At 39.5% G+C, this 26,871-nt stretch overlaps 2 protein-coding genes across 2 annotated transcripts in view; one reads left to right on the top strand and one right to left on the bottom strand.

Moving 5' to 3' along the window:
• Positions 1–15,006, top strand: part of slmb (beta-transducin repeat containing E3 ubiquitin protein ligase slmb) — a 376,498-nt gene extending 361,492 nt beyond the window's left edge. The window contains exon 9 of the mRNA XM_065225684.1: positions 14,993–15,006. The gene's annotated coding sequence lies outside the window, so the exon portion shown is untranslated. The remainder of the gene's footprint in view (positions 1–14,992) is intronic.
• LOC135704222 (cytoplasmic 60S subunit biogenesis factor ZNF622) overlaps positions 1–26,871 on the bottom strand; it is a 530,133-nt gene that overhangs the window by 207,115 nt on the left and 296,147 nt on the right. The gene's annotated exons all lie outside the window — the stretch shown is intronic.

The following is a 26,871-nucleotide window of genomic DNA, read 5'->3' as shown; positions in this document are numbered from 1 at the left end:
AAGCCACCAATCCAAACACCATAACGCTAGCAGGATGATTGGCAGATACACGTTCTTGTGCTCGTCGGCCACGTCTTTTACCGGAAGAGAAATAATATACCGGTCGGTTCTGGAATTTGATACGGGATCGACGGTAAAAATGCTCTCGTCGGTGAACAGGTAATCGGAGTTCTTCGCTAAAGAAAGTTCAAGATTTTCTTGCATCGTTCGACTCGTAGCTCCCGGATGCGGTTGGTAATCATGTGAGCTTTTTTTCCGTGCCCTCGACTTCGCCCCGCAATCTTCCTTTACCATCTCACTAAAGTCACTGATCTCGTGTTCCTTTGCCATTTTCCTTATTGAACGCACTGGATTCACCCGAATCTTCCTTGTGATAGCAGCGATAACCCTCGGAACCCGAACAGACCTCGGACGACCTGTGGCCACCTTCGCGGATAGTTGTCCTTTCTTTTCTCGGTCTAAAACCCTTTTGACGGTCCACCGAGACACTCCCACTGGGATTGAATGTCTTTTTGCGACAGTTGCGCGTGGGACAAATCACGAATACGCTGCCACTTCGTCATGGTGTCACTGTCAAACTAAGTAAATCATTTTCTTTTATACACAGCCTACTACGGTATGTGCTATAGGTTACGTGCATGCAAAGAAAACCAAGGCATTGTATGCACAGGTGAAACGGGAACCTTATTTGTACGACATTATCACGCATACGGTAAAGTTGAATCTCTCACTAAGATGTATTATCGTTTCAGTTGAAAACCGGAAAATCCCACACGCGCCAATTGAATTTTCTCTCGTTCTGTACGTTAAACATAACGACGGACATAGTGCGCTGTATTCGCACAATGATGCGTTATTCAGCACACTTTGTCCGACGTTATGTTTAACGTACAGGGTAAAATCGAATGTCGCGTGTGGGTTTTCCGGTGTCAAACTTGAACGACAATACTCATTCTCTCACTGTTGGCGAGCAAAAGGACCAGTACTAAGTAACTAACGGATTTCCACACTGTATGGCATATAAGAACGACTCATACTTAAGTTTAAAATTCTCAAACTCTAGAAAACGTAGTTTACTTTTTTTTTCTTTGGTTTGTTTTTTCCGTCGATCTTGTTTTCCGTGCTGAGCACCAATGCTACCGATGTGCCAGGAAGGCAGCTCCCACACCTGGACCCTACCTATCGAACCATCAACTCATGAACCGGGGACCAACGGCTTTACTTCCCATCCGAAGGAAGGCGTGATTAGAGATGTTATGCCTCAGAACATCCCGGCGGCGCCGACTGGGATTGAACCCAGGCCTGCTGGGGTGAGAAGTAATCACGCTTACCACTACACCACCGGCGCCGTTAACGTAGTTTACTTGTAGGTTGAGTAAAATTTTCCGAGCCTCATTCTAGAAGTATACACTCAAAAAATAAATCACATATCCAATGGAAAATATTCAATAGAATTTCAAATAACTTTCATCTTTAAATTTGTTGAACATCTTAACGGAATCCGTTTATGAAGAGTTTGGAGTGTGTTAGTTTATTTACTTTTAATTCCATTATAATTGCTTATCTTTTGACAGTTACCCGTATTTCGTCTACTACTTGCAGACTTCATCAGTGCCAAGTACTTAACACCACTGAAGAATTCATCTTTTATCTACGATTTATATACCAATCAATAAGTACTAAAAATCACCAGGTATCCACTGCCATGCCACATTTACCTAAACAGGTACCTAAATTTAGTCTCCAACAGGTAGATGCATGCTACGATGTATGGTTTTAGGCAGCATGTCAAAGAGTTTCGAGTATCCGTTTCCTTGATCTCTATTAAGCAATGTTGATGGATTATGTTTAAATATTTCTAGACTTTCTGCTACGTCTAGTTTCCAAGGCAAAGATACACTCCACAGGATATTAATGTTATCCTTTATCAAATTGTGCCCCTTTGTAAAGATATTTCTACCCGTTTTAAACCCTCAGTTACTGGTGTAAGAGTTGTCAAAGTACGCCGAAAATGATCCTTATGTGAGAACATGAATGTATGTTATGCGAAATTCAGATAGATATCATTGGTTTTGTTAATGAAAAAAATATTATGTGTATTCCCAAACATAAAACTTCTTTCCGTTTACTAGTTTCATATGTACATCGAGATGTTGCTTATATTAGAAAACAAATTCCTGTAATAGCTTGGAAAGTTTTACACAGTCTAGGAGTTAACTACGTTTTAAAGAATGTGACTGAACTAATCTCAACTTTGAGTTGACCTCATTTGTCGTGTAATCGTAATTTATCATTTTATTAATTGCTTTTAACGTATACCTGTCTGAGATCAATTCATCAGATCATACGTGATCTATCACGTTAGGCTAAGTTATACTCGTAGTTAGATAGGTTATCACTTTTATCAATTCAAACATAACACACCCTCCAAGGGGTATTCTGTAGACTAGAAGAAAAACGTGAATACGTAAATTAGAATAACAAATGAAACAAAGATGAAGAGCCTGATAGGCTAATCAATTAAAATGTTAAATTGTCAAATGTCAAATCATAATTATCGTAATTTTATGTGAAGCACTGATAGTTTTTATTTTATTTTAATCTAATCTAATCTAATCTAATCTAATCTAATCTAATCTAATCTAATCTAATCTAATCTAATCTAATCTAATCTATTACAAACGCAGCCAGTACGAGAAAGCATCCTGGAAAATGATTAGGTTAGATGAGGTCTAATCATTTTTCTTGTCTAATTGATGTTAACAGCATATATGAGATATGATATAAACATCAATACGGCCAGGCCTACTGCGTTGTATTTGCCGCAAAGATGATTCTTGGAAATGAATGGGGAAATTTCTTGAATCTACAGGGGTGGAGGGATGCGTGGACATACCGTACCAAACGCTCCGAGTTACTATGTGTAGTTGTGTGTAATGTGTAAATATTTGTACAATATTGAAGAATCGTAAAATAATGCAATGGAAGGATCTTACGGAATTTTCTCCTGGTAATGATTCTTCTATAAAACATAATTATTTTCAAATAAAAAGAGCAATCTCACCCAAATAGTCAAGTGGAGCTCCTCCTTATCAGCTGTTCCAGAAAAATTGCTATACCAGCTCCGATGCTTCAAGTGCACATTTTCAAGCCACTCGTCAGCGTGGATCAGAGGCAATTCTCTCACGAAGAGCCGTAGATAGAGATGAATAAGCAGCTTGTGAAACTTTGAAGTTTGGCTCTGGTAACAGGTTGGACAAACGGCCTCCGATAGATTTTGACCGGATCTGCAACCAAATAAAGGGGGAAAACACAACAACCGACGGATAATTGTAACTGACTACTTCTTGAACGCTTGGAAATACATTTTGTCACATACTTTGAAGTATTTTGAAATCATGATTGTTCAATTTAAAGTAAAAAAATAAATGATTATGCTTGTGATTTTGTATAAAATTTAATCCATATAAAAGAAGTCAGGAAGATTGGTGACTGTAAAAAGATACATTTTTATTTAATTTGAAAGAAGAATTAAACAAATAGCAACACTGCATGCGCGAAGGTGCTTTGTGAGTCAGTCGTTCTAAATGATGCACGTTCTCCCTCCTCTTGAGTAGGGGAAGAATATTGCCAAATTGAAATAAAAATCAGTTTTTCAACAATACTCGTCGTCAATATTACCTTTTCAATAATATTGTCAGTATGTCAATTCACTGCCAATTGTCATTAATGTTGTCAATATTTATATATTTATAATATAATTATGAAAATTGGCTATACGATGTCTGTCAATATATTGACATGTGTAATGGGTGCTTAATAGATCAAACTGTGATTTATTCAATTCATTGCATGGAGGGCCAAAAACGGAGGAATGCAGACTCTTACGCGGAACTGTCGGGAATAGAGAATTTCTTTCCAATAAAGACGTCTCCCAACATCACACAACAGATCGCATTATTAGGATCTCCGAAGATTATCATAACAATTATATAAGGAAAACAATTAAAAGATTAAATTGGAACGGACTCACCAAATCGATCCATGAACAATTTCTCGTTATTGTGATCTCCATGATCAAGGGTTGGTTGACTGAGCACGATAATAGGTTTGCCTGTTCTTAGTGTCGTTGATTACATCCAACGATGTATAGAAGCGATCAAACAATCCAGTGTGGCCAATCAGATGATCGGCCAGATGATGCCAGCAGAAAAGGTGACGAAGAAGACTTGTGGTTGAATGGATTCAGGTTACTAATCGGAAGACCTGACCCACTCGTAAGAAACATAAAGAGAGGGAAAGAACAAGTAACAAGGTTGGCTGTTGGTGCTAGGTCCCAAGAGGCCAACCGAACCGAACCGATCGATGATGATGATCGGCGGTTGAAGAGGTCTCGAATGACCAATAGAGCAAACGAAACCTGGTTGAAGGAACACTAATTAAAACTTCAAAAAACACAACAAAAACGGGACAAACAATTGACGGCTGAAATTTTTCAAAGTCTCTTTTCGAGCACAGCCCACTACGATCTCTCAACAGGGAAATATTTTTTTTTTTTTTTTTTGTATAATAATTTATTTGATAAGGCTCAACCGAATTAACTTAACAGAGCCGAGGATTCATGGTCACTATACAATACATCTTAAAGCTATAGTCAAAAGGTACAACACAATAAACACTTTATCTTCCGCTATCCAAAAAGCCTCCTCCTTCAGAACTGGAGCCGCTTCCAGTAGTTTCATTGTATGGCAAATTGTTGTACGCCAACGAGGGTCAGAGCGCGTCCATTGCAGCAATGGACGCAAAACGTGGTCAGCACTCACACACTCATCACGAAACGGTTGCTTTCCAAAGTCGACGACGCATCGACCGAAAGAACTGCTGATGAAGAACAATGAGGAGGACCACACAATGGTTGCTGCCGAGTAAACAGACGATCGCGTAGCACACATCGAGAGTGGCCTGCTTTTGTCGACAGCCGAGTGAACACTTAGGGAAATATTTTACAGCTGAGTTATTAAAAAAGAGAACGTCGATGAATATAATCGATCAATGCAGATAGCACCTATTGACATGTTTATGTAGAAATCTCGAATGATTTTAAAATAGTTTCTGTGTCCATGGTAGTCATTAGATGTGCCCTGGACCACACTGGTCATGTTTTAGGAACCCCGGAAGGAATCGAGACAAATAAAAACAAAACTTAGGGCCTATTTTTTTTTCAAGCTTATATCAAAAACAAAATTTTCTTGAAAGACAAACAAAAACAATAATAAGGGCCTAATTTATTTTTCTAGATAATATAGAAAACGAGATTGTCCTGAGTAACAAAGGTTCTATAAACCTGCCCGGTGGTATGGGTTTTCACGGAGATAAACCGGCTTAAAGATTTGGAAAACCCAAATCAAGATAAGACCAAATTTACGGAGAAAAACTGGTTTACATATATCGAACACCTAGAATACATTTCCTTTGAACTATGTGCAAAATCAAGCCCGAACTGAAAATATAACTTAAATTCAATGAACTAATTTCACCCTCTCAGAAATACTTAAGCTACAAATTGATCAAAATGCTCAATATTTGACCTAGGTTCCAAACTTTCGATAGGCAATGTTATACAGATAAAGATACTCCATGTTCCCCAGGTCGACCTGGCAGAAGTGGACACCGGGCTTCCAACAACGCAGCCTACCGTTGAGTACTTTTAAATTGAATTTGTGCAAATTACAGTCGTAGCGAATATTAATCGTAAAATTGCAATATCCTGCTTCTGGATGATTTTCATTTAGCTATGATTCAATTTCCATTTCCCCGGTGCTTGGACTGGGAAGTGGCCTTTGAAACGAGCACGGTTGCAACTCGCTGGAGATAGCAAAACAAAAAAAAAACAAAAAGTTGTTTTAATAATTGTTTTATGCCATCCTGTAAAATGAGAGAAAAGCGAGCTTTTCATTTGAAGTGCATGCAGATGAGAGCAATCGTTGATGTTCACATTTAGTCCATCCTATCTCGATGAACAATTGAAACGGACCTATCACACACTATTGTAATCAAAACTTTGTAAGCGCTTTCCTCGCAAACCGAAGGCCAATCACGAAAATTCTCGATTACTATTTCGAAGGGACATATCACCTTTTGTAAACAATGCAGTTGATCGTCGATTTGGCCTAACTGGTAGGTCGCCCACGCATGCCAACACTACCATCAGATAGAAGAAATTTCCCTCTACCTGATAGTGGTGTTAGTATGCGTGGGTGAGCTACCAGTTAAGCCAAACCGATGATAAAATGCATTTTTTACAAAAGCTGATATGTCCCTTCGTAAACGTTATCGAGAATTAATGGCATCATCGTGTACGTTTCCCCTACCCGATTATGCTTTTGGTTTTCGTGGGTAGGGCTTTGCGAGGAAAGAACTTACATCGTTTTGATTACAAAAGCTGATAGGACATTTTCAATTGTTGGTCGAGCTATGTATGTTCTGCAATATTCTCCACCAGGTATCGTTGTTATCTGTTGCCATGGAAATCAACCCCAGCGAAAAATAGAGAACCATTTGTTGAGTGTTATGATGATGTTTTGAAGATGAAGAGACGAGAAAACTACAATTTATTTCACTGATAATATTTTTTTCTCAATAACGAATCAACATTTAATTGATCAGATAATCGGTGACACACTTTCAACACTTGTACAAGTTGTAAATCACTCCGGATGATGGTCCTTCGGCCGCACTAAATTTGTTTTTTATTGCTTCTATGAAACATGTTTACAAAGCACCAGCACGTGCACGCTCTCCATGTGACAATAATTTGATTTCTCTTTATCTGCTACCCTAGCTGAAAAGTTACGAAATCCACTGTCAATGCAGCGTGGCAAATCTGCATCTACCCGGAGACCAATCGACCTATGCTTGTCTCATCAATTGTCGCAGCGATTATTCATACCCGGTAAAAGTCACTGCATGTTTTCCAAAACACGCTTCCCCTTCGGGGTTTCTCAACCCCTCTCGCTAATCGTTGTCTTTGCTGCTGTTGCTAAATTTGTCGTCATCATCATTAAATAGATTTAGATTAAATTTACATGCTTAAATACCTAATAAAAAGTGCACGTCGTTGTCCATAAGGGGTTTCCCTATTCCTCGGCAGCACCCACCAAAGTACAGACCACGTGCAAATAACGTTGCTATACCCCAAACCAACTACCAGTTAGCTCTAAAGTGAAAAACAAGAGGGGTGGATTTGTCGGTCACAATGTTACACAGATCAAAAGAAAGAAAGAACAATCCGAAACGGACAAGACCTAGGGTGGAAAAAAGGAAAGATCTTCCATCTAGTTTAAAGGGCGCATTATTACCAATTGACGGTGGTGTTTTTGAAACTACATTGTATGGAAAACATTGGAATGAAATTGCAGTTTATTGTTTATCTAAATTGATTGATGAGCGTTTTAGTACAATAATTGTATGCCTTATTACGTTGTTTTTTTTTCCATTTAATTCTTCTCCAATTGTGTCATTTTTACTTTCACTAATTCACCTTCACTATTTACTTTTACTAACACTTTAAAAAAGCTATAACAGATAAGCATTTCGTTTACTACTTATAAACTGAAGAAGTTTGCAAGTAGTAAATGAAATACGTATCTGTTATAGCTTTTTAAAAGAGTATTTCGTAATTCGTTTACTACTTGCAAACTTCTTCAGTGTCTAGTTATAGACTAGACAATGAAGAAGTTTGCAAGAAGTTGTACCAAATTGAAACACTGGAAACGAAACTAATTCAGAGAGTGAGTAACTTTTACTGATTCGTATGTAGAATTTTCACAAACGTAGGTCACTCAGCGCAAGAGTAACCTACGCTTTTAGAAATTTCTCCATACGAATGAGTAAACGCGACTCAATCTTTGAATAAGATTCGTTTTCAGTGAATGTAGACTGCTTAAGCGAGCCTTTTGAATCAAATTACACTAGCACTGCATGGTGAATGCATTCTAAACTAAGAGGCCAATGATATGATAGGTCTTGTCCATCTGAATAATTTCACTGAATACAGAATGGTTGATTAAAGGATTTCGACTGTTCAACTGCCAGCATGGAGCCAAATTGTGTGAAGTACTCGTTGGAAATTACTGGCATTTATTCCGAGGATAATGTGGCAGTATGTTTCACATGGCGTGTTCCGGAGTGTCACGTGCCCTTTCGGATTACTTCACATCACATAGGAAAAACCTCTTTTAGGTGTGTGATAAATGGTCGGAACTTTTTGAGAATACGCCCCTTCACCACCAATTCACCAAGTTGGGAGTTGAAAAATCACCTCTGGTCTCGCTCACGGAAGCTATCAGTAATTTGCAGCCGGAGCAGTTGTCATCAAAGCCTGTTCCGTCAAGTCAAGCTATCAATCGATGGCCAACAATTGAAGCAGCTCGACCATCGAAACAATTCCGTGGATCCTACTCTGTGGTACATAAAACATCAAAATGTCGTCCCGTATTCGACCTCATTTGAGTAACGAAGCAATCTCTGCAATGGTAAAAGCGAACCTGGAGTTGAAAATGAACCTGATGTTGTGAAATTGGTCACCAAAGCAACCGACACTAGCAATATGACCTTTATTTCATTCAAAGTCGGTCTAGGCTCAGCTTTGAAGAGGAGTACTTTGGATCCGTTGTCATGGCCTGAAGAAGTTCTGTTCCGCGAGTTCGAAGATCACTCGGCTCAAAATGTTGGAGACCCTCTGGTGTGAATCTAACACCCACGCCAGTGACACCGCAGGCGACCTTATCAGTGATTTAACCGATAGATGGACCCCGGGACGCGTAAAAATAAGCATCTTGAAAGCCTCTTATCCACTCAGCACAGTCACGCCGACTAATGGTGAATACAGTCGAAGTCGTCCCAGCCCTGTGTCTGATGTGCGAGAAGAAGTCTTTCAGCTTGCTTGTCTAGGCAAGTATCAACATAATTTTCAATCTTTCCTGCCTGATGATGATTCCCTCCTCAGATCGCCAACTTGTTATGCCGGGAGTAGCTTCAGCTAACTAAGGCAACGCCTTGAATGTCCCCTCCTTACGGCAGGACGCGTTACTCCATCATCTCGTGACAACAGTTGAGGAATTACTAGCGAACGTACGCAGTCTAAAGTGTGACGAATCCAACTTAAACTAATGCGCGCCTGGTGACAGGAACAAGCACTATCCGACGGTGATCAGCTAGTGACAGCCCTTGGAAATTTCATTATTTTTATGGAAATTTGTTAAATTACAGTGCTAGTTCTTGTAAATATGCTATTAAAATGAATGAATCTTGTACAAAACCTAAAAAACTATTGTGATATGTGTCGATCCTAAAATAAAAATTACTAGTTTTCAAATAAAATTGAAAAAAACATGATGAGGTTATGGACATGGTTATGTTAACAGCCATACCACATCGATTAATGTTGATATGTAGACGTTACCAACCAAATCAAATAAAAATAGAAAAGAGCCCCGTGTAAAATGTATTCCAATACAGGCATCCGATGCTGGTTATTGGTTTAATACGGTAGGATTGTATGATTTGCAACCATCGATTGAAGCATGCAGGAATTTTGTTGGTTTTATCATGTTTGTTCTACGATTTTTATTTTATTTCAATGCTATATCAATAATTTAGCACTTAAATATCTAATTCTACTTACCAGAGAGATTCTACTTATGCCAAAGAAGAAAGGGTTTCCGCTCGGTTATATGCCTGGTCGATTACGACGAAGTAGCGCTCTACCCTATAGGTGTTATCGATGCCCATTGCCCATTTATCTACTCTTCGTGAATTACGCGACGCAATGCCTGATGGAGACTTTTTGCTAGCTTGTGATGACTACAATTATGGAATCTTAAACCTTGATCCTTCCATGATGTCTGTTGCCAGCGCTGCTCTGGTGAACGGTACGAACTTCCTGAATTTTCTGAAACACAACTCTATTCGCAACACCTGTGGCGTCTCTTGGATCTGGTTTTCTGTAATCCCGATAGCAATATAGTAATTAACGAAGCTGTATCCCTATTGCTAGCTATTGAGTTACATCATTCTCCACTTCTATTCTCCTTGCCAACTCAATCAGATTGTGATGTCCTTGCGGAATCTCTTGATACTAGTCAACAACCGCTCGACTACTCAAAAATCGATTTCGTCATGTTCAACGAGTTCCTGTTTAACTGTGATTGGAACAGTATTCTGGCAACAAATGACATTAACGATATGGCAGCACAATTTTGCAACACAATTCGAAACTGGCTCACCGATTACACTCCAAGACGAAAACCTCCTGCATCTCCTGCTTAGGGTACAAGCTGAACATTGCATTAGGTCCTAAGTAACATTGACAAATTCTCTTCGTCGACTTTCTCTTTGTATCCCCACGGCCATGTAAAGACATTCCCAGATATTTTCAGCACACAGATCGATAAAAGAAGCTTTTATCTAGCATCTAATACGACAAACACAACAAGAAACGGTTATGTGTTCAAGTTATTAACGAAAGAGAAAGTCGACGAAGAGAATCGATCAATGCTACTTAGGACGTAATGCAATGTTCAGCTTGAGTTCTCCTCTCCTGCGACTTTTGAAATGCGATAAAAATTCCTACCAGCGTAAACTTCATCGACATCGAACCTCTGAAACGAAACGCAACATGCATCGCGCTTGCAATGCATATAGTAAGCTTAATTCGACCCTACAACAAGTCGTCCCAACAAACATTGAATGTTTAATAAGAGCTTATTCAGACAAAAATAAGCTTCTTCAGCTAAAAAATGGCTTACGCATCTGTTAATCAACTCAAAGTGTTTGTTGGGGTATGTCTTACGTATCCAGACCAATTTACGTAGAAATCCCTGGAACTTTGTGAACTCCAAGTGAAAACTGTCGAATATTCCATCATTCGTATTTCTTGGCGATTCGGAGTCTACTTCTTTGCTCGAATCTTGTGATCTCTTTTCCCGCCACTTCAGTTCTGTTTTTTTCGGATTCAGTCGCCAATACAGATGAAGTAGAAAGAGCTGCTTCCAATGAAATGTTGGACCAATTTACTGGTTCCACTTAAACAAGCTCTCCCTCAGTATATCAAAATGTGTAGTCACACGGGAAAAAATCCGATCCCATTTTCATGAATAAAAAATCATGAAATCAAAAAACCTGCCATCCCATGAAATCAAAACAATGATTCATGATTTTGTTATGAAAATTTATGATGTCATATTGCAGAGGAATCATGACCGCTCCAAGCGTTACCTGGAAAACCGTGTTCACCGCACTATATAGCACTTATACGCCTTTTGCCTCCCATCTTATACAAGTGCTGATAGTCTAGAGGTCAAAGTATGCCAAGCAGATTTCTACGCTCATCGTCAGGACTCACACCGTTCTTCTGTTGGACAACATGAACCTATTACGAGTATGATTCACACGTTCTCTACAGTTGAAGAGTTGTTCGAGTTTGGGGAACCTGCGGATCGTTTCCGGAGACGTATTATCAATTCAAGATGCATTTAGTATTAGTTGTGGCTCCTAGTTTATTAAGACTTATTGTCAGATGAGTGTATTAAATAAATAAATAAATAAATAAATTACAGCTAAAAACTTTAATCATTTTTCGATATTTAACCATTGATAAACAACTATCATCTTTATACCAAACAAATCTTACATTCAATCTGAATAAAAAGGTGTAATTAAAATTGAATTTTATTCATAAATGATCATGTTATAAGCGTTCAAAACCTCGCACTATTTCGTCACACAACTTTTTTTATTTGTACCCCGGTATAGTCCAAAAATACGTTGTCCTACGTCAAAATTAACGGCATTAAAAAATTTAAGTTTGTTTAACAATAAATATTATGTAGGAAAAAAGTTAACGTCAAAGTTCATGTTTTTTTAGGTTGTCGCTATAGGTAGGGGGGGGGGGATATTTTGTAAAATTAACATGTTTCGCGTTTCGTAATATTTGAACGGGACCCAAGATGGAAATAATATTTTAGTCTCACTGAAAATCAAAATATAGCTCTTGGACCGATTATTCGATCTCCACTACGTTTTCCGATACGAAAATGAGCTTCGGTACGACATAGTTCTTAACTTAAAGCTTACCCCACAACTGCCCGATATCATCCGGTCGACTTTCCACAAATGAGAGATAATTATGAGAGCGAGATAAATATGAAAAACCCCCCAATTCGTATTCGCTGATATCGGGTAGGTGTGGATAGCTTAATGCAAAAACACCTCATTGAAGAGATAAGTCTCCTTCCACCCCATGGCTGCAAGGAAAATGTTTCTGCACAACGGTAGAAGGAAAAATTCCAACTTTTACCGCTGACTTACTCCTGCTTAGAACGCTGCAGTAGCGCTGTTTAGAACTTTTCAGGTTCAAGCAGAACGATGTGCAACCAAGTGGTACCCGATTATGACGACTGGGTTTGGGAAAAAACGTTTATTTCATGACGACTATTTCAGCAGATTTGTAGAGTTATTTCCTATCGATTGGTGAATTTTGATTTAAATTTCATCTATAAATGACAAAGTTACAAGCGTTCAAAACCTAACACTATTTAGTCAAACATTGTTTCTTTGATTTGTTTGATTTTGAGTGTAGTTCAAAAAGACGTAGTTCTTAGTTCTTTTTTTTATTCTAGCGCGTATTTAGGGGAAATGGATGTAATGTCGGCCTAAATGTCCCTAATTTGAGCCCATACATAAATTCAGCTAAATTTTCAATAGCGACCAAAAATATCCATAAGTACCGTCCAAATGACGTGTTCCTCTAGATACAATTGAAAATAGCAGATTTTTAGCGATGGGCCCAATCTTAGATCCATATACCAACATTAGAGCCATTTCCCTTCTAAGCAATTTTTGTATAAATATGAGCAATCATACAAATTTAAACTTTAAAACGATCCCACCAACTTTTGCTTCACGAAACTTTAAATCTTATGTCCAATGTTCGTGCCTATTTGTGAACTCGTTGTCCTTCTCTGCATCACTGCTAGTCGCTGCTAGTCTCGCGAAATTCCGCCATATTATTTCTGATGTGTTCCACGACATTTGTATGATGATCTATAGTTCCTAGTTGCGTCTTATAATACGGAAAATAAACAGTGCCCATCTCCGGGTATTTTCTTAACGAGCATCACTCCATTGTCGTATCGCATGTGCTCCGGGATGGCCGTTCATAATGGTTTAACGGATGTGAAAAGAGGGGGGGGGGGGCTACTCACTACCATTGGATCAGATCTATCGGCACAATACAACATTTTAGGTCATTTACTATTCATAGTGTTTCCTTTTCAAGTACAATCACAACAAATGCTGTAAATTTGGCTATTTAACTTTGAACATGGTGACCAGCAAATGCCGATTATCAATTTCCCAGTATTTTTTCCTGGATTTATTAACGGAATGTTTGAAATCAAAGAAATTTGAAACTAATGTTCTGTCCGACAACAACTCAGTAGTACGAGACTCTTTGAACTGCACGCTAACTTGAAAGTAACCATTAATGGTTGAAAAAGACCCATTTTGAAGAAAAGTGGCTTAACTCATTAAATGAGTAAATTTTTTACCCATTAATGAGTATCTGTTGCCCACTAATGAGTAATTGTTAATCATTAATGGGTAACAGATACTCATAAATGGGTAAAATTGTTTAATCATTAATGAGTTAAGCCACTTTTCTTCAAAATGGGTCTTTTTTTACTCATTAATGAGTACTTTCAAGTTAGCGTGTGTGTCTCAGAATCGGCGCACTACTGGGCAAACTGGAGGGGCTACGCGGACGAAAAAGCACTCAAGCTTTCAAATGAGCTGAAACACAGCGCGGATCAACTTAAACACTGTATTTTTTTTTTTAAATTAACGATAGTGTGGATTGTGTGGTATTGTGATCGATTTTCTGGCACATACCCTTGACGACGATGGCGACTACGACTACTGCAGACCAGCGAGCGCTCACTGCGGTTCTGGAATGATCCTGTCGATTGTAACCAGTTGGTTACAATCCGTAGATTTTATTCTGTATGAGTTATTGTTGGTTGGGAAAATTCACGTTTTGTTATACTTAAAACAGTAGACACACACACGAGCGAGAGGGCTTGTGCCGCTGCAAAGAACAAAAACGTAACGTTACTGAAGGGAGGAAAATCTTGGCTTTAAAATAACAATGGGTGCTCAAATTTGATGATGAATAGTGTGTGGCAGTGCCGATGTTTCGGCAACACTGTATGTAACACCCGTTGTTTCGCCTCTCATTCCTTCCACCTTGCATAGGCATTCTTGGCTCATCACCGTCGCTACGATCGTCGTGCAGCACCAAGCATCGTCGGTTTTCGTGTGCTGGTAGCAGAAGAGGTAAGACGCATTTGGCAATTTCGGAGCGTGCTGGGCATTCCTCAGTTTCGGGGTATTCACAAATAGCTAGCCATCTTAGATTTGGAAGATTAGGCAGAAGTAACCAGGCGTCCGTGTAGACCAGTTGAGTGTGAAGTCCAGTGCATATAGAATACAACCCCTCCCCCCACCCCCCCTGTGGGGTTTGGGCTGGAAAGCCTGCCTCCGTTCAGGTAATTGATTTTTATTATCCTGACGGAAATTTCCCTGACTGAATTGTGATAATTCTCAGGACCTCTTGTGCTGTTGTACACCTCGTACCGTAAAATAAAACGGTCTCACACGGTTCGACTCGGAATTCAAGATGACTTCCGAGGATAATCACAAATGAACCCCGATCGTCCGTCGGGGACGATTCCCTCAGGTCGGTGGCCTTAATTACCAAGGAGGGTTCCGTCTCGGCTTGACCAAGGTGACCATGCCACGGCCAGCCGATGCCGTCAACGACGGAAGACGCCTGCCAGTCAAACGAGCGAGCAACGCCTGCTGAGCCGTATGTGGCTGATGAACGCCACCAGATCCGCCATTCTCCCGCTGCAGCAGTGAGTACAGTGCAAATTTTAAACCCTAGCATACCCGCCACAAATATGTGAAAACCCACACCCACACGCCACAGAATAGGGCAATAAATGGTTTAGAAAATGTGAATATTCCTGTGTTTTCATACGTTGTCCGCGAAGCCCCTCCGAATACCCAGTAACATGCCGGCCCTGCGACACAGTTCAGGGGTCTCATGCTACTGAGCTAGTTAACCGGGAGTGTCTGGTCATGCCATAGTCACACGATGGCGGAACATTAAAGGCCGATCTTGTCGGCAAGATGGAGGTACCACCGCTCGGTGAAATTCCGGTACAATTCCGACAATGGCGGATGAAGCAAGGCTGATCGAACGTCGGCTGTAGTGCGATGGCGATCTGGTTTTACCGGGGCTGGTATAGCGGTTTGTGGAGATGGTTCCGATGCACAAGCGCTTCCTTCTGACGAAGCCGGTCGACGACGGCAAGGCTGCCTTCTTTCGAACCAGGAAGGGAAATTCTCCTTGGTGTTTAGAACGATGTCCTTTACTTTTAGGTCAAGGTAACTAAATGTCACCTAGACCGGAGCGTGCAATGGCGGTCCTTAACTCGCCAACCAGAAAGCAATTTAATTGGTTGAAAAAGGTTCTGAATCAGCTAAATTGGTGATTTACACTTCACGTTGTTTCACTACTCGCTCCCTTCAGCTCATCACCCGGGACTCCGTGTCACAATTTTGCCGAGGCCATGCACGCCTTATTCAGCAGTCGGCCGTTAAGCATGGCCGTATCGTCTGCCCAGTGGGTTTCACCGCAAGTGTTATACACATTTACTTGAATGCTCGATCACATGGTGTAAATTTAAAATATTGTATTGGACCTTTTTAACAGAGCGGTTACAAGTTACCAGGTTAAATGGCACCAGATTTTTTCTGGGAACGTGTCCTGAGTAGTATTCAGCATGCATGCCTTTCACACTAAAGGCCAAGAGTTCAAATCTCATCCTGGATAAGTCACACCAAATATATTATAAAGTCATCCAGTCATCCTGGATTTTAATTTGGACTGCCCTCGAAATTTTGAACTTGTATCTATGCTTTAAAACAACTCAGAGCTCTTTACAGAATTTCCTAGTGGTATTCTGAAGATTGTCATTAGAATCATTCTACTTTACAGGTCTCTTTTCAGAATTCCCCTAAAATAAAAATTTGATTATCTCGATGTTCTCCTATAATTTTTCATTATAACAATTCAAAATTCTATGCAAAACACAGAACGGATTATCTTTTAATTAGAAATAACTTAAGATTCTATTGTAATTCTCATTAGAATTCCTTTACAATTCACCTCTGGAATGTATTGAAATTCTACTCCGAATTCATGGAATTCTCCTTTACATTCTTCTGAAAGTTCACTTGAAATTCTCTAGAAATTCTTCTCCGTAAGGCCTTGGTATTACCCTCAGAATTCCTTTAACACTCTTTTTTTAATACCTATGGAATTATAACCTCGATATTCCAATCACTTGATACACTTCACGGAATTCTCTTGAAATTCTCTTTAGTCTACACAATTGGCATTATCTTCACAATTTCCTTGGATTTGACCCTGAGTTAATGAGAACATATTATCCTCGGCCTTAATGATCTTCTCTGAATTTCCTTGGAACCTCATCAGAACTCTCTTGAAAGTCTTCTCAGAACTTATTATTGGAGTATTTCCCAAAAATGTCACCACAATGACGCCGCCAGAGAGCGACTTTTGAATACCCGACTTTTGAATACCCTCGAGGAACCCTATGTTCCTATCAGAGACGTGTTGGCAACCCGTGATCTCTGCTATATGCAGTCCGTGTATGTTTTTCTTCAAATGTCTAGTATAAGAATTTAATTCCTTTTGTCTTTTGTCTCTCTTTATTAGTTTTTGTTTGTCTTGTCCCCCCGTCTCGATGAGTCTCATCGTCGCCCACTGGTCACCCACCATAGCCGGTCGAACTCCGGACGAAGCTAGAACAGCACTACCGTTCATACTGGCGACAACGCTCTGATGAGACAACGAAACCCTACCCCAAGCTCCTCCCCTGATCCTATCCTTCGAAAATGTACCCTTCTAACCTCGAGTAAGCCGCGAGTAATCGGCCCAACTCCTACTAGACATAGAATTAAGTGAATTTTGTTACACACAGTGAACAATGAATTATCGGCTCCGTAAAGCTAACGCGATTGAGCCTTCCAAATAAACGAACTAGATAAAAAAAAATGTCACCACACTTTTTGCTCCCAGTTTACTAGTCCAAGGACCAGCATCCAATTACTATTTTTTTTTCTTCAGGATCTAGGACAAATTATATTTTTCCCAATTTGCCATAGACATTCCCGGTTTACTGGTCACCTTGTTTGGATGTGTGGCACACTTTTGGAACGACTTCCTTCCTGAAATAGAGCACTGCTCTTCATTTAAAAAATTCTATCCGTTTTCCTCGAAATATTGAAAAACTAGAACCTCAAACTCCCTAGGAAGCCCTACTTCTTCGAACCTGTTTCACACTTAACCCGGAACGGATTTCATTAAACAAGCTGTGATATAAATCTCTCCCAACCCATCCCTCGTCGCTTACGGAACATTGCAATATTCTGCCACCTCATTGTTCACCGCCATCCGATCCAAATCCAAATCACAGTCCAGCAGGATAGAGAGGTACATTGCGATTGCGAAGCAACATTAGAAACTATAGGAAAGGGAGTGCTATGGCGTTTGACGACGACGACGGCAGCAAAAGTAAGCGTCAAGTGTTTTTCAAGTGACTCGTGGCGGAAGATTAAAGGGAAATAAAGACCTATCGATGTCCTTCCGCTCTTCTCTATAGCTCTATGTTAGGAAAAGTAAGACGAGAAACAGAACAAATTGTTCTGCATTTATTTCTTATTAACAGGCATAAATCACTTGTCCGTCCAGTCAGTTCTTTGTGTAATTGGAAATGGTTTCCGTCATCATAGAGGAGGAACGAGACTTAATTTAAACCAAAGATTCCATGTTGCAATGCTTTGATCCGAATTCACCCACTGGAACCAGAATGGCCTTTCAATAGTTTTTAATTTCATAAATATTATCATTTGGAGAATACCATAATCCAGATGAATTGTTACTGGCCAAAGCGAAGAACGTCCAACTGAGAAATCAAATAAAAGCTAATAAAATAACCGAGAATAATTGGAAAGCAAGCCACCCTCCTTATTCCTTCCGAATATTTGGACCGATTCAGCAAAGTCATTCAATAAATCTTAAATAAACCAACAGCAGCTGGTTTACTTGCCCAGCACCAAGTGAGAGGGATCCGGCAGGAGCCCGATAGGATAGCAGCAACAATATGTTTCTGATTTCCATCCCTTGGCTTGGGCGGATCCGGCAGATTCGAGGAGGGAGGGCTGCGATGCTCAAATGAAAACCGAAAGCAATAACATTCACTTCACTTGAAAACAACCCACACCCTCGCCTAAATGAGATCCAAATGGGAATAAAGCAGTGCGGGTGGCGACGGGTGTACGTGGAATTTGGATGAAACCATTATTAAAATATTTTGTCATCTACGGATTTCAAGGGCTGTAATTATTTGTGCTTTAGCTAATTTGTTGTCATAAATCATTTCCAGCGAGGAGCGGTGGGGTAATTGTCCGCTGCGTGCCTGGTCTTGTGTTGGTAATTATTTCGGAATTATAGGGAAAAATAATGCTAATAGTACCAGCTGGGAAGCTATCGCCGAAGTGTTGCACAGAATGAACCGGGTACTGGTCTATGAGACGAACAGATATCAACTAGCAGCACTTCAGGAGTTCCACAACGCTCCAATCTTGTTCCAACGCTCTGGAACGGGATGTACGTCGGCGTACTGTCGCTCGACTGCCAAAAACTGTCAAGATCGTCAGCTATGCCGATGACATCGTCTAAATTTTAACGCGAGAAAAAGTTGATTTGTAGCATCCGAGGCGACCAAAACGGTTGAGAAATTGATGCTAGGACTAGGAGTTTCGATCACCCACTACAAAACAGAAGTGCTATTGGTCAGTAACTTCAAAGTGGTTCAGCAGGCAGAAATTGTTCTCGCCTAAATCACGAGTTCAAATCACACTCGGACAAGTCACGGGCAAGAGCGGTAAAGTGACTATAATTTTAAAAAATCGTCGGGAAGCATGCCTCGGAGCGCGCACTGTAATTCTTAGGAGTGTGATGATCGATGACCGGCTTAACTTCAACAAAACGTTAACCCATCACGGCGGTTGCTCGTACAATATCGAATAACTTATGTGGTGTTTACATCTGTACTGATGTGCTAGCGCTAGCGTACTAGCACTGTACTAAAAAGTAGCCAGCATAATGTAAAGCTGGAATTAGGGCGTAGCAGCTTTTGTAAACAATGACTTCTCTCGATGATTTCTAAGAAGTCATGGCTCTCCCTGGTAAATCGACATCACCATCGAGTAGAGGAAGACTTCTCCTACCCGATGGATATGCTGGCTTGTGTAGACGTGCCTTGATTTCCGAGAAATCAACAAGAGAAGTCATTATTTACAAAGGCTGTTACGCCCTAATTTCAGCTCTATCTAGACTTATGCTATTTTACTAGCGCTAATGAGCTAGCTGCTAGCAAAAAAGCTCACTAGCATAATGTAAACAGGGCATCAGCGTCTACCAGCATGAGATTTCAGGAGCAACTGAAATTCGTGCTAGTTGACGAGAACACTAGCGCTAGGAAAACCGCACAGATGTAAACACCCCATTAAGGAGCAACTGAAATTCGTGGTTGAGCTAGTGGAGTTAGTGAACTAGAATAAGTGTAAACCGCCCATTAGGACCGAGTCGCAAGAGGCGCCCAACAAACAATTTGAGTTGATTAAATGCTGAATAATCCATTGTCTAGCTGAAGAAGCATATTTTTGACTGAATAAGCGAAGACAACAAATCAAGAAGACTGACAACTCTTCCATTTTATCATACAAACGCTATGAGACAGGAAAAATCGCGTCATCTGTCGCTCAAAGGTAAATGCTTCATACGAATTTGATAATAAAGATTATATCATTAGAAGAAAGGTTTGTGTATTTGCTCATTTTTCTATGCGTTGCTTCCACCTTCACTCAAGCGCAGCGCTATTGTATCTGTCGCTTGGATTTTGGAAAAGTTGCCAGTCTTCTTGATATGATGTCCTCGAAATAAGCACATAACATATGTGGAACTCGATCATCAAAAATCAACCCCATTTCAGTGATTTCAAGTGGTATAGAAGGACATCAATCTGTCAAATTGATTATACCAGCTGTAAAATGAGTAAGGGGATCAAGGGGGTAGTCAATTTTATTAAATTAATTCTAACGTGGTTTATAATGATATGTCTTCTAACGTTGTCAACAGTCAAGATAATGCGCAATTAGATGTAAACAATTGAGGCCCAGATAATTTGTCGTTTCTTCTGTTCTTCCGCTGTTTAAATGGACGAGTGCACCGATGAATTTGAGTTCACTCACTCGAGAAAAACTGACACAAACTGCGGGCAATGTTTACTAATCATGAACACTAAATGTTCATGAATAATTAATAATGAACATTTAGTGTTCATGATTAGTAAACATTGCCCGTAGCTTGTGTCACTTTTTCTCGAGTGAGTGAACTCAAATCCATCGGTGCACTCGTCCATGCTTGACGGAGCTTGACGTGTGGTTATTCTTTTTTCGACTAGCTCGACATTGGAGCAAAGGCTAAAGGGTAAAGACATGGATTTTTTAACTAGTATTTTCAAGTCGATCAGAAGCCAATCAAGAGCGTAGATATCCAGTATTGCCTAGTTGCAGATGTAATATTTCTTCATCTCTTCGATCTAATTACATTGGATTGATCACTGAAATTATATTAATTGAATGGAATTTAATGCAAATAACCCAAAGATTTGATGATTACGTTGAAAAGGTTTAAAACTACCATTTTGTCTGTGGTATGTCGAAATATTGTTAACTTTGCTTTAGTGAGTGTGACTTATGATTACATCACGAAATATTCTGTTGATGCATATCAACGATTATTTTCGTTTGTATATAGTGCTTAACTTTGATATCGCTAGCTGTGAGTCCCACCCTAGGACCTTAGCCATAGTGGTCGAAAAAAAATGTGTTGCCCTTTGCATTTTCGATCAACCAGGATCAACCTTACCACGTTTTTTGTTAGAAAGTAATTGGAGTAGTTATTTGTGTTGGGATTTGAGAAGAAACCTTCAATAGACGGCAATTTCGAAACATAGGAAGGGTTGAAATCTTGAGTATTACAGGTATCGATAAGCGCACGATTCCATTTATCGAACTACTTGCAAAATTCTTGCGAATGGAATGACGCAAGGTCAGCTCAAAACACTGCATATCTTTTAAATGGTACTTCCGTATAAACCTTGACAACTTGTTGCAAAATTTTGCTGCTGCTCTCTGGACTTCAAAATGTAAGCACTTAACTCCAAATTTACGCGGTCGTACGAAACCCAATGAAATCAAAGTTTGATGCACTTGGTTTTGAAAAATTAGAAAATATCAAAAGAAAAAAAGAGGTTACATACATAAGTTTACCACAGTTTTGCTGTGTGAAGCAAGGCGATGAATTTGTGAAAGCTTGCTATATAATTATAAATAAAGGACACATATGGTTAAAGAATGTTACTGTATTGGTTCCTGCGAGAAAAATCAGGAGATAGCGAGAGCGAAGAATAGGGTATATGTGTATTCATTGTGAATTCAATCTGTATGTTTCTTGTAAGCAATATTGTCTTGTTTTGAATGTAAGTAAGTATGTACTCCCAAACCAACGCACAGTGGACACCGTCCATACAAATCTCGGACAAAAATCCAAAAGTTGTCTGAATTTGATGGAAATTTCATATTATAGTGGTTTTAGGATGTTACGTCCGTTTTTGATGTTTTTACTTTAAGTGGCGATCCATAGAGTACGTCACGCTGTAATGAGGGAAAATCAGCCCTCCTCTCCCCCTTTCAATGCATTTTGCCTAGACTTAATACACAGACAAACAGACATAACACTCGCAAGTTGTTCATCGAACAAGCATTTAACGGTCAATTTAAAAGTATCGTAGTTGGTAGTACCGCCACCTGTGGCGCGCATAGTCAATTCCCTTGCGTTTGACGTTTACACACTACCGCCATCTGTTCAGCGTACTACCCACCACAGTGTACTCAACAGATGGCGGTAATGTTTTTTGCGACGATGTTTTACAGTGAGAAATATTCAATGTGTTATGTCTGTTTGTCTGTGCTTAATACATTGTTTGTCACCGATTCTTCATGTCCTCCTCCCCCCTTAGGGTGTAACGTACTTAAAGGACACCCCCTCATCACCTTACTTGAAACCGCTTGAAAAACGGTTTTTCGACCCGAAACGCGCAAGTTCGATTGTCATATACAATACTATAAGGTCTATACTAATAGACCGAGTGAAGCATCTTCCAATTTTTCACATATTCGAGAAGTTTTTCCTGGAAAACCCAGGAAAATTCTTACTAAAAAGTGAGCAGATCCACTTTCGACAAAAGTGAGTAACGTTCGCATGGTGGAAAACAGCTTTTTGCCATCTAATCCGTGCACATTACTGAACCATTTGATCACAGATATGTGAGCAAGAAAGATATAGATTAGTGGGTAAACAAAAAATCAATTTATTTATTTATTTATTTACCTTACCGAATTTATCCCCATGTGCTAGACAGAGAGAGAGAGACGATTAAACGTCAAAATGGTCTGTGAGTAGCTTTTACTCACCTGGTGAGTAGCTTTTTTTTGTGCGTGAAGAGTACAGCCAAGTAACAATTTGGGTTTTATGAGGGTTTTGTAGACCATGATTTAGACTTGTAGTATGCTATAAAACCTCAATAAAACTTGCAATGTTGCTTGGGAGTGCTGCCCTTTTGGAAAATGTGGCGATTCTGATAAGCTTCTTCGAAAATCAAAACATGTATGTTTTCCGGTGTTTTGCATCCGCTGACCGGATTTAGATATAACATTAAAGTATTGATTGAATTTAAAACTACTGAAAATGGATTCCCAAGCAGCAGGTAAAAAGTCATGATTTGAAACTATATTTGGAACACAATAGTTAAACTCTTTTCATTGTTATATAAATTTTCTGAAAATGAAAAGACATATTAGGTGGTTTACACGTTCTGGGCAGTTCCGAGGATAAATTCATATCAATTCGCGAATACATAACGAGACATGTGGAAATAATTGATCAAGATGTCGATGTTATAATCGGCGCTTTGTATGCAAAACGAATGAATGAACGATTTCTGACAGCAAATGCAGAATGGGTGGATCAATTCATAGCGATTGGTGGAGCTTCCAGTTCCAGTTCAGGTTTGAAACGTGGTCGGTCTAAGAAGGAATTCGACAGCAATTGCGATAGAAGCAAGCGCCGCAAAACAAAGAACCTGAGACGAGCTTGTAGTTCGAGTGAGTAATTACTTTAATTGGTTATATTTTGTTTTTTGAAACTAGTATTTTCTGCAGGAAGTCCTTAATCGCACTGCTTCTAGATTGTCCAAACTTTTCGAAACAGAAATCATTTCTTCGGCTCAAAAGGGTTGCACGCGTTTTCACCTCTATCTGAAATGGGATCTTGACGGTACGAACATGCCTGAGTACAATCAGAAATTTGAAGATCCGAAAAGCTCTGATGCTCATGTAGTGTTAACATCAATTGTTCCACTGAGATTATTCGGAGAGGAATGTTTGATTTGGGACAACAATTTTCCTCAACTCGGTATTGCCGTCAAATTGCGATATATTTGGCCAAGGAAACTCCGGAGAAAACAACGGAAGAGTATGAACGCATGATTTACGCAATCAAACAGCTCAATGCAATGGATTGAAAGTGGGAGAATACCTGATTAGTATCGAATATAAACTCTCAATGACTATGATTGACACTAAAACCATTAATGCCATTACGCGGACTTCATCTGCACAGCGATGTTACTTGTTAAAATCTTTTCTTGTTCCTTACGCATGCAAAATACCACCATAATATAACGTCTTATTATTCCATAATTTTCTAAAACATTTTTTTAGTCAAAATGAATGGAAGGCACCCTGTTTGAGAGTATTTAAACGTATTTGAGAATAATAGCCCTATCTTTTTTTTTAAGATATAGGGGAAATGACGGCTTCGGCATGACAGACTATTTTCGGCAACCCAAATTGAAACACTATTTTCACTGGATTTTCTTACGAAAACACTTCGCTGAATGCATGCAAACGATTCTTTATGCTTTCAGCTTCAATTTGACTATATTTTTACCACTGAGAAAAAGCAATCTAACAAGGTTTTCTTGAAATGAAACACACGCACTACAAATTGTAGCTGATTTCGAGTTGCCGATAATATAACAGTAGATTTACATGCAGTTCAAATGGAACGGTTGCCGAAGAAAAACTGGTTGCCGACAATACTCGCCAGTGTTTGAAGTTTTCACTGTTCACTGAATAATTCACGTGTATTTTCGTAACCGTTGGACTCCCATGTGTCAGTAAACTAAACTGATTTCCTTGTATCGGCGAGACGACGAATCATGGCACATAAAGAATAAGAGAAAAATAAATCTTGCTTCATCGATGATCAAATACGTTCACACAAACGATTTACTACTGACGGTATCATCGAAAGAATCTTTATATTCGTGTGTACCATTCGGCATGGATTGTGTGCGTTAGTTTCTATTCATGATACATCTGCGTATCGCAGTATAACACTGGCGAATGGTTCATATTCAGCAACATGTAATGACACTGAATATGGATGGTCAAAAGCTGTTGCATAAAGTGAACATTAACTTTTCTCATCGAATTACGTGGGTTATTGGGGGAGATTTTGTATTGCCAGGTTCCTAATTTTGCGTATATATTCTTAATAAATATAACCATTGAAATTCTTTATTCCTGAAAACTTTTTCCGAGGATTTCCAACAAAACATTAGGCCTAGTACCCCCATGTTCTTGGTTGGATTTTCTTAATCGGTCGGGATGTTAAGGCGTCGTCTACTGTCCATGGTGTGGCATGTGCTAGCATGTCAAAACATGCACACGAGTGGGCACTTCGATTAATGTCACACTAATGTGGCGACGATGTGGCATGTCAAAACATTGTGTTGAAACTTTGCATGTGGCGAACGTAAATATGATGTTAGTCAAGGTGTTTTCTGATATGGCGGCGGAGTGGCATCTGCAAGCATGGTAAAAAAGCTTGTCGAGGTTTGCCTTACGCCACATTACATCCACATGATCTTTTGGCATGTTGTATGATGTCACACCGTTGCCACAACAGTGGGCGCCTCGTCTCGTGTCCGCAGTACGTGTAGCAAGTGGGATTTGATTTAATTGGTTCCAAAATGGAATACTCCGTGATCCCGGCGATAAAGGAAGTTACTGTCTTAGGCAAACATTTTAAGGCGAATAAGGTCTTTCGGATGGTGCACATATAAGTTCAGAGTTCAGTCACTAGGCGGCGTAAGTGTATATATGAGATTTACTATGTGCTATTTATATCTCGTGAACCTGACTTTTATGGAAAATACAGTCCACAACAATGTTTTTTTTCCGTGGACACGGTCTTTCACATGAAGAACAGGTTAGTTGCGAATGCTCTCATTACGCGGTGCTATTGCATATGTGATATTTACTATGTGCTTTATCACAAGACCCTGACTTACTAGAAAAATATAGTCTTCTACATAGTTGGTAAGCTAAACAAGTCATATAAAATGATGGACAATAAGTGTGGAACCTACTCACTACACGGCGCTAGTGTGTGTAAGAGCTTGTGCATGTATCATATCTCAAAACTTTGGCATTCTGGGAAATAACTGTTCACTGCAAAGTTGTTCAGATGGCCAAGGTCACTGCAGAGTTGTCCATAAAATATATAAAAACTGTCACGGATTTTTCATACGTTGTCGTAAGCGGGATTGACAACTTTTATGGATAATCCGGATCATCTGGACTACCTGTTTGTGGTCTCCAGGGTGTATAATTTGGCCTTAATGTCTAAATCAGTCAGAAAACACATCAACATGGAGCTCTAGGACCAGTTTCATGAATTGACCACTTTTACGAATGTTCGGGATCTCAAAGAAGATCAATGTGTTGCATATTTTGGCCACGAATGAATGCACAAAAAATCATTTAGCTATAGGCCAGTTTATTTAATTTACCTCTTTTAAGGATGTTCCGGATCTTTCAGAGGACCAGTCTGTGATTCCCAGGGTCCATATTCTGGCCAAAATGTGAAATTAATTCTAAAAACACATCAAAAAGTGTGTTCGCTAAAAACCACCCAAAAAACAATCGTCTATTGAAGAAACGACTTCTTGGCCATTTTATTCAACTGCATTCTTAATAGTACTTATACGATTTTTAATAACCTCTGTTCAGGGTTTGTTCACACAAATCTGGAGAATTTATTCAACCTCAACATTGAACTACTTGGTGTTGTAAAAGGTATATCGAGAAGCTTTTATTCGACTTATTTGATTATTCAGCGTTTATTAGACATCACTGCTTTCCTTAAAACAGTGATGCTCTGTATACGCTTGATTCTCGTGTGAAGTAACGTTTAATTAGACATTATTATACATTTATTAAACGATAATTCAACTGTGGGAAAATTAACCCGAAAATAAGAGGGACGCCCTAATAAAAATAACCATAAAGAGAGCTTAACGACGTGTTCCGGGTATCATCAAAACCATTTGTGGGATAGTTAACTTATCCGGGATACAGTTCGTTTATGATATTTGTTTATTAAGGCGGGGACATGGAAGGGTGTGTTTCTTAAGTGATTGTTTTCATTATTTCTGACGTGGCTCGCACTACACAGATATTAGA

Source organism: Ochlerotatus camptorhynchus, unplaced genomic scaffold, assembly GCF_037179485.1.
Source record: "Ochlerotatus camptorhynchus isolate MF236.1 unplaced genomic scaffold, CSIRO-AGI_Acam_v1.1 ptg000232l, whole genome shotgun sequence".
Taxonomy (NCBI): Eukaryota; Metazoa; Arthropoda; class Insecta; order Diptera; family Culicidae; genus Ochlerotatus; species Ochlerotatus camptorhynchus.
This window is presented reverse-complemented; position numbering and strand designations above follow the sequence as displayed.